Source organism: Acanthochromis polyacanthus, chromosome 14 (assembly GCF_021347895.1).
Source record: "Acanthochromis polyacanthus isolate Apoly-LR-REF ecotype Palm Island chromosome 14, KAUST_Apoly_ChrSc, whole genome shotgun sequence".
Lineage (NCBI taxonomy): Eukaryota > Metazoa > Chordata > Actinopteri > Pomacentridae > Acanthochromis > Acanthochromis polyacanthus.
The window spans coordinates 22,536,650-22,546,660 of NC_067126.1; positions in this window are offsets into that span (position 1 = coordinate 22,536,650).

Genomic DNA, 10,011 nt, shown 5'->3' on the forward strand with positions numbered 1-10,011 from the left:
CGAGCTGTGACAAACAAACTTCCAAGCAGATTTCCTCCTACACACTGAGGCTTGGTTTGTGTGCAGGAGGCAGAACAGCCAAGTTTATACGTCAGCAATTTTGCTGGAAACTAAACTTAAGGAAAGTCTGTCAACATGTGAACTCACAGAAAGGGTTTATTGAAAAGTCCACATCGAAATCTTTGTGCTCTTGACAATATGACAGTGGAACAGCCCTGAGCTTTCACACACTTCATGAGAATACACATCAAGGTCAGTGAACATGGCGGTTGGGATTGGCCCTGTGAGTACACACAGGTTGTGAGGAGGCTGCTAATCCCAAGCCAGCCACTAGACAGGCGTTATCCAAATATTGCAGTAAGTAATGTAACGGAAGTAAAGGAGGACTTTCGTGCAAGTAAGCAGCAATGTTTTCTATGAAGGAGAAAAACTCCCTTTTATGTGGACCTTACAAGTTTGCAGCTGTTTTACATGCATGAGAAAATGCAAATTAGTTTCACGAAAGGAACGGGAAAAGTCAAAAAGCCTGTTGCGAACCTTTGAAGTACTTTGTTGCTCTTGAGCTTTCTGCCATATCTTGTATCCTTTATCATCAGCTGATGTAGCTCAGTTATCAGTTGTTTTACTTGCTCTATACTTAATGATGTCTGGATCAGCTCCATCACACTTGAGCAAAGTCATTCCATTAGTTTTGGCCTACAGCTTGAGAAACAATGTAGTAAGAGGGCTCTCAGTCAAAAGTTTTACTGTGAAAGTCAATTCATTATTATATTTATTTTATTCGTGCTTTGTCGCTAGTTGTTTCTGTTAACAACACTCACTATACTTATAGGAATCACATTCAAGGTGGGAATTATCCAACGTGAAACTACAGATGACCGTATTGAAAACACATATTCAGACTATTACAAATCTACAGAACTAAACCTGTTACTTTGAGACTTTACAATTCATTAGTATTCTTCAGAATCAGTTTTCAGTCTGAACATAGTCTTAAGCTAGTCAAATGTCTTCTAGTATTACAACGTACCCTTAGCGCTGAGTAGTTTTATGGTGTTTGAGTGGAGTTGTGACATTCTAGACAGCTGCACATTCTAGAAGAAGCAACAGTGAGGAGTTACATTTTATAATCTGTTTTAACCCTCATCAGTATGCGGACCCCAGGGGTAAATAACTTGTCATATTTTTTATTTGGAAGTTGGATTTTTCAGTCCCTTTATGTAGCTGTCACCCACATAGTTGCCATTACATACACCAAAGCTTATTTGATTCCAACCAGGTTTGTGGTGTGGATATAAAAAAATCCATTTGGGTTACATGTGGACCCCAGCTGGACTGTGCATCTTTTATTTCTGTATGTTTGTGTTTTGTTGCTCTTGTGATGACTGCTTCAGTTGCATTGTGTTTCATTTCAATTCAGGAGTTCTTACACTAATATTGTAAGCAATACACCTCAGTAATCATCAGTAGTAATTTCTTTGCTTCTTTCATATTATAGACGACATGCGTTTTAGGAAAATATACTAAGGTATGAGTGTTCCTGTACTGTGTGGGATCGAGAGGGGGGAGGGGGGGTTCAATGGTCAGATGGTGAGTCATTGTTTTTAACCTGTAAAGCACTTTGCGTTGCAATTTTCTTGCATGAAAAGTGCTATATAAATAAAATTTGATTTGATTTGAATGTTTTACCTCATTTTCACAACTGCCAGCCATTCAACTTGGCAGAGAATGAACTCAGGCAGTGATGACATCTGTCAGTCACCCACACAGCCCATCATTACAGGGCGTTGGAGGACACAGTTGTACTATGAACATGCCCTGAGGCTGCACTGCCAGATGGATGCCCTGTGTGTGCAGTGACAGCTGACAACCTCTGCCAGGTAATGAGATGGTTGAGTGTTATACAGTATATCATGTTTCTGCAGTTTTGAGGATTATCTGGTCCCAACACACCTACCTACGAGCCTGAATGCAGTCTCAATCAAGTCCTCTGTAAGCATCTTCAATTAGCTCACGTTTCCATTTCCTTGAACAGTATTGGTGAGGAGGTGACAAAATAAATAAGAGCTGCAGAAATCAGCCCTCCACAGTTTGTGTGGATAGAACACCTGGCAGCCATATTACAGAGGAGATTAATGGGCTCAAATGATGGGTCATTTGTCACACAAATTGACTGCGGGCAGCTTTGCTGTAACATTGGGAGCTGATTTTGATCAGTCAGAGAGGATAATGTTACAGCACAAAGCTAAATGTGTACTTATTGTTAATGTCTGCAGCAGGGAAATTAAATGGATTTTTTTCTGGGGACTGAAATTTGAATAGAAAAAAAAGATGCATCAAGCAATTTGACAACACAGAAAAAAAATCCAGATTTAATTTATGAAAAGTAAATACAGAGAAAACTCCAAATCTTGTTAAAAGTAATATATCGATTGTGTTGCGAAAAAGGGAATAGTGATTTACAAAACTGAGAAGATTTTAAATGTAAACATGTCTGTTCGCATTATTTTTTTGAGCTGTCAGATTATGTCTTGTAAGTTGGTGTGATCACCATCTGTTTCCTTATGACTGACCGTCTTCGGCTTTATCCAACTAGCCTATTTCTTTTTTTTTCATCCTATGACTCATTTATTGAATCATTCTCTCCTCCACTCTCAAGGGCTAATCAAAGTGAAATAATTAATGCAGCACATTTATATTTATCTTGAGTAGTTTTCATTTTCCTTTCCAGACAGGCCACTGAAGGGGTGACTTGGACATTGAAACCAGGGCCGGAGTGGGACTCATTTTGAGCCCTGCACTTTCATGCCTCAGACCGCCCCACTTTAGATCACGACCTATTACTATTAAAATCATGTAATTCTAGCCTTGTCTTGTAATTCAGTGTGTTTTTCTAAAATATTTCCAATTCAGTGCAAGTAAGGGTTGCTTCACAAAGAGGATTTATTCCAGCATGAGTGCACATCTCCAACATTATTCTTTACAACAATATCAAAATCTATATTCTGTTCAAATAAGTCTTCAGGGACATCCAAACCTTAAAAATGAAATAAAAGAAGCAATAAAAATATTAAATTTAAAAAAATAAAATAAAAGGTGTTGCACTTTCTAATAACACTATCATCTCTTTTTCCTCTGCAAGGGAACAGTTCCATCACAACTTAAATTTCACAGATGAGAACATCAGTTAAAGGGCTAATCTCCAACCCTATTCTTTACATCACAATGTCCTTTTTTGCAATATCAAATATCAAGTAAATTAGTGTTGACAGATATTTAATCCTCATGAATAAAGAATAATTATTGCACTGTTGTCTGCAAGTTTGTTATTCCCAGTATAACATAACTTTCTAATTAAATTTTTAAAACGCTTTGATTTTATATTTACAATAACAAGAAAATAAAATCAGTAAGAGACAGAAACGAAAAAAGGTTCGTTTTTTCATTTTCTGAGTCTATCCCAGCTGACTCAGGCGAAGGCAGGGGACACCCTGGACAGGTCACCAGTCTGTTGCAGGGCTACATATACAGACAAACAATCACACACACATTCACACCTACGGACAATTTAGTCATCAATTAACCTCAGCATATTTTTGGACTGTGGGAGGAAGCCGGAGTACCCGGAGAAAACCCACGCATGCACAGGGAGAACATGTAAACTCCATGCAGAAATGGAGTAAGGTGTCCCCGGTGAGGGTGGGGTGAAGTCTTAAGGCAGTTGAGAGTAAGGGGCCGTTTACACGAGGACCATCCTAACAGAAAACGCAAAAGTGGCGTCTTGTCATTTCACGTTTAGACGAGCGGTTTTGAAGGAAATCTGCGTATATACGGTGACTCTATAGTGTGTGGAATTCGATTGGATATGCATGCCAGGCAGCTGGGTGGCGCTGTGATAAAACTCTGCCATGTCTGTGCGCATGCTTACTATCTCCCTTTTCGGATCTCCGCCGCGGTAAATGTTCATGAATGGAATCTGTACAGATTCTGTACGTTTGTTGGTACGACTCCTGTAGTGTACATAGAGCTGCCAGAGTTGCTTGAAGGTAGGAAGGATGGAAATAATCACACATCTTTGTTTACGTCCTTGTACCGGCCGGCAAACGAAAGCACGTATGTGACGTAATCGCGTGCGCGACGTGGTCAGATCTCGGCAAAATTTTGCGTTTTGCTGTTTAGACGGAAATGTAACGGCGGAGCGTTTTCTACTTTTCCACTCTGGAGGCCGGTTTCAAATTTTTGCGTTTTCAAGCCCCCAAAACGCCGTCCTCGTATAAACGATAGGGTGTTTTGTTGAAATATTTTGCCGTTTTCACCTGCAAACGTCCTCGTGTAAACGGCCCCTGAGGCTTCACCCCACCCTCACCGGGGACACCTTCTGTCAGGATTTTAACCCCAACCTTAAAAATTAAACAGGCCCCTAAATTACAATAAAAATACTTCTGTTGTCACAATCATGAGTTAGTCAATTATTCAGTTTATCAATTCAACTTTGTTTAGCACCTTTCACACAGATGACAAAACTACACAGGCAAAGAAAAAAAAACTATGATTAAAACTCAAAAACATTAAAAAAAAAAAAAACTTAACATGGTAATAAAATATGTTGTGTCCAGGGGATGGAGGGAGTTTATTGAAGTCTTCTTGGGTTCACATGGTAAATCATTTAAAATAGAAACTTGATATTCAGTCTAAGAAAAGGGGAAACTGCAGAGCGACAGAAGAATGAACAATATCTCCTGTTTTCACCTTTAATGAGTCGACTCTTGTGCTTTCAGACCAAAGAACTACAGACTCTTCACAACCTCCTCAAACTCTTGGTACAGGACCTCACCACATGGGTCAAAAAGGTTTCAGTCTCATTTCTGCTCTAAAGCTCACCTTCTCAAACTGCTGACAAATGTTTCTGCTGCTCTAAAGTCTATTCTCCAGAACTTCCTAAAAACTCTGTCTATTCTGCTGCAGGTTGCTTTGTAGAACTGTTACAGAAAACATCCTAAACCACATGGAGGGGCATCAAGATAGTCGTCCAAATGAAACCATACAGAAATCAAACTAGCACAACCCAAACACTAAAGTCTCCTCCAGCCTACCAGAGAAGCTCTTTAAACAGAGAATCAGGACAGGAACTCTTACCTTCTGGACAACCAGCATTGGTTCACAAACAAGAATACGACCGGGTTGGAATGTGTCTGCCCAAAAACCTCTAAAGACTCATTACAGCCAAGATAAAGACACAACTCAGCTGCACCAAACCCACTAATCACTGCACACATTAGCACCATGTGCTAACTGTGGCTAAACAGCCACATTTACCAAGACAACTATCCAGTACAAAGCCCTAAAACACACCAAGAAACACATTAAAGAAGATTTTACTGCTGCAAGCCAATGCCTAAAGAACAAACTAAAGCAACAGAGCCAAACCCGGTTCAGTGAAGAGAAGCAGAGAAAATGCTTGACTGCAGACATAAAGCAGGAAGACAGTGAGCTGCTCAGGTGTTTCTGATAACACCAAGCAGCCACCTGGACAGCCAATAGGAAGACAGCTTACTGGAAGTCCAGAGGGCTGGCTTAGTGAAGGAAATTTAGTTTAAAGTTGAAGCAGAAAGTTAACAAAGAAAGTAGAAAACCACCTTATGATACCTGAAATCTCTGAGTTTTCACACATAGAATGCCTGAACATGTCAAACTGGTTCCATAGTAGAACTCTCATTGTAAAAACATCATAGTATGGTGTGTTGCTCAAAAAACATTACAACCGGCTGTTTAGGGTCGCCGAGGAGCAACACAAAAACAGGACAGGACGCTGGTTTCCTAAAGGATGGTTTGGAGTAATATTCTACTCTAAAATCTTCCAATGTACACCTAAAAAGTTGATCTGATGGTATATTCTACCCAACATCCTGGAACATTTCCCTAAAAGGTTGGTTTAATTGTATATTCCCAGAAGAACCCTTGAACATTGGGCTTATTGGTATATTCCACCCAAAATACTTGTACATATACCAAGAAGTCAGTGTAAAGGAAATGTAGACCTAAAAGGATTGTTTAAAGGAACATTTAAACTATTATTTTCATTGTTTAATAATCTGTTATCAGCCAGAACCCTGGCAAACTTATTTCGATCAGTTTTTTTTAGTGGAAGTCACAAATAAAGGAGCTCTTGGTTTTTACTGGCATTACTCAGTCAAAAGCTGCTGTTTCAACACAAACGTTCACATCCAGAAACCTCTCAGCACTCAAACACCCACAGACAGGCAGCGGCGTCCTCAGACCCACAAGTCGGGAACTTGTTGGTCCGATTTGAAGGCCACCATGTGGTCCAGTAGAAGTCCACGTAGTCAGTGTTGGCTTTGAACCGCAGCGACTGGCCGCCATCAGGTGGACCGGCTCGTCCTCGTAGGACTCCTCCTGTAGCCTTGAGGGGACCACAGGAACATTCAGCAGCTGTTTGAGTTCTTCCTGTCAGGCTGGTGGTAGAACGGCTCTGAAGTATCTTGTACTTGTCTTATCTGGAACAATCTAACAGCCTAAACTGTCAACAGCAGTGTAAAGAAGCAAATACACAGACATAGATTAGGACTCAAACTAGATTTATTTTAGAAAACAAATCAACTTAGAGGCATTTGTTCACACATGTGGCTGAATAGGAGGCCGTCCAATCAGATTCAAGGTCTTCACTCTGTAGGTTGTTTGTTCAGTGAGACTCTTGGACCTCCATCAGCTGACGTGGATGTTTGATGGTCTTCCTCTCTAGTGCCAGATGATTCATCCATGAATTCAGCAGCTACAGACTGAAATGAAGCTCATGCTGCCGTTACTGAATTCCTGTTCCAGATCAGATGTGCAGAGCTCACCTTGAATGCATGCCGTCTGCTGTCTGATAGTTTTTCTCATTGCCGTCTTCAATAAAGTCTTTTTCCTCATGTCAGGATGTGGTGAGACTCTCTCAGTCGCTGCAGACGTCCCTCATTGTGCATCTCCAGAGAAGAAACAGAAAAACTAGTCACTGCTTCAGCATCACAAACGCTCTCCAGCATTCAGAGTGTTTCAGGAATTAATTCATTGTGTTGTGAACTTTGAAGAAGGAGAAACTGTACAGCTGTCAAAGATATGAGCTCCACTTCTGGATGTTTGAGGAAATGAAGTTCATCAAATGAACAACTGATTTTTGCTGATAACTCTCATTAAATTAGTGAAGAAATCTGACATAAAAACCTGTAAACTCTCAGGCAGCTTTTGTTAAAGTTTGTCTGTAATTCTATCATGTTCGGGAACCAGGACTCTGCAGAAGTTCTTTCAGATACTTGTGTGTTTCTATTTAAGGCCTCAGGTTTGAACTTACAGCAGAGGATTAGAAAGGAATGATTTTATTATTTAAATCAGTCCAGTAAACGTTTGGAGTAAAAACGATGAAAATTTTGATTTAGATAGATTTGTGTCAAATAGTATTATAGAGTCTCACTTAAATATATCCAAATTAGTTCAGCGTATTTAGACTTTCTAGAATATTTGATTTCTTAATCTCAATACTGTAGGTTCTGACCTTAAATATAATGATGTAAATATAAGTAATAATATTGTAGTGCAGAGTCAAATTTTAATCAGCTAAACTTACATAATTAATATCACTGCACAATCTTAACTTGAACATTGGGTAAATTTACATAAATCATGATATTCTAGAGTCTTAACTGGAATATTTCTAACATGAATCTTTTTATACTGTGCTGACAAACAACAATAACCCGACTTTCAGATCATATTTATTGTCTGTGATTGTGAGACTAAATTCCTCACATTCTGGATCTTTACCTGCAGCAGCTGTAGGAATAAATAAAAATAAAATCTGTTCATTTCCAGATTATGCACATTTATTTATTCTTAATATCTCAGACTGAATGGTAGCTGTCAGTAAAAACAAACTCATCTGCTGAACTGCATTTCCCAAAATGAAATATGGGCAGAATTTCACACTCATGTATCCATGGCAATGCTAAAGTTTCTGCTTCTTACCAAAGTTCACAACAAAAGTAAAGATTTTAATGTAAAACTTCAGGGATGACTGCTAACCATAAGTATTCTGAATGTGAACTGAATTTTAATACCCCTCTCTTCCCCCATACACACTCACATTTGCTTTGCGTGTCATTTTTTTCCCATGATAGCAGATGCAGCAATTCAATCCCCAGATGCACAGTCAAACCAGTGTACCAGAGAAGATAATCAGAGAATGTAATCTCTATTTGTCACCATCAGCATCCACTCTGACTGAACTCTGTGTATGTGTGTGTGTGTGTGTGTGTGTGTGTGTGTGTGTGTGTGTGTGTGTGTGTGTGTGTGTGTGTGTGTGTGTGTGTGTGTGTGTGTGTGTGTGTGTGTGTGTGTTAGAGGGCGGTGTGGGGTGAAGGGTTACCTCAGAGCAGAGTTATTTAGCACAACGCAAATTTAAAAACACTCTCCTTGCATCATTACCTCCCCCTCATGCTCACCCTCTCACTCTCTGCTGACATGCAGATCAGGTTATTATCTTTTTATTATGGCAGCTATGTAATAAAACATTCCTCTCCTTAATGGCAGTAGCATTGTTCTTGTGCTAGTTTACTTCTTTCTTGTCTTCTTTTGCGTGCACTTTGCTGGAACCTCTCTAAAATCGAGAACATTTTTTGCCGTCTAGCTTTAATGGGCTAAAAATATTAACTCTGTATCTACAAATGATGGACAGGTTGATCTGGGTATTTTGTGCAGATGGAACATCAGTGATTAGTGCTAATGTCAGTCAGCCCTAGAGCTAGACTTTAAGAGACAGATCAGATGTCAAAGATTCATCTTTGTTCCTTAATTTGCTGTATATGTGTGTGTGTGTGTGTGTGTGTGTGTGTGTGTGTGTGTGTGTGTGTGTGTGTTTGGTCCGTCCATCTGCCTGTGTGTGTTTGTGACCTGGTGGGCGTTTGGTGCCAGCTGCTTGTTTCCCTGCTGCTGCTCTGTCTTTCCTCTCCCATCGCTCAGTAAACAGTGTGTGAGCATCATCTGCCTCGCCGGCTGATTCTAGCTGTTTCCAAGCTGCATCTCATTTCTTCATCTATTTACATTCTTACTGGCTCTGAGTGAAATTTCACTGTGCAGCTATGACACTGTGAGCACCCGAGGCTGAAGTAAACAGAGGGAGAAACGAACAGGGTCCAGGTCTAAAATGACAAGGGTTACACCTCAGCTTCTATCACTGGATCGACGCATTGAAGTGGCTGAGAGCGGTTTCTGAATGTGTTTGGGATTGAGTTTGTGGGAAAAATTAGGACCCCAACCTGAATGTCACTGACACTATGATGTTCATTTGTATTTCTTTATTTTTCAGAATTTGTCCTGCGACATTTCTTTGTCAAATATAGGAGTATGCACGCTTTTGTAAAGCGTGCATACTCCTATGGGGTTGATCTGTGTAGTAAAGTTTCAGAGACTTTGTGAGTCAGTGCCAAAGATCGCTAAAGCTGTTCAGGTGGCATGTGTTATACCCAACACGCTGCCAAGACGTTTTATGTTGGTCCTTTTGTCAAATATTTGTCACCCATATATAGCACACAGCAATCAGCTTTCCCAGCCCTGATTTCTGAGCCCTGAGCCTGTATATGGCTCCAGCAAGCTCTGTATACACCGATCAGCCACAACATTATGACCACTGACAGGTGAAGTGAATTACATTGATCATCTTGTTATAATACAACCTCGAGTCCTGACATTTATGTGGGTGTTTGACATGTACCATCCACCTAAACATTGCAGGTCAAGAAACCCCCTCAATCCTCCACCACCCCATGGCAACAGCAGTCCTTGATGCCAGCTGCCACCCTCAGCAGGACAATGCACTCTGATGCACTTGGTAACATTCGATGCAGCAGCGTAAAGAAAATTCACACATGTGGGAACAATATCACACTCATTAAACTTAAATGAATTCTGTCAGTATGTCGATGTGATGCTCGGGTTAAAACATAAGAGCAAAGCTTATAC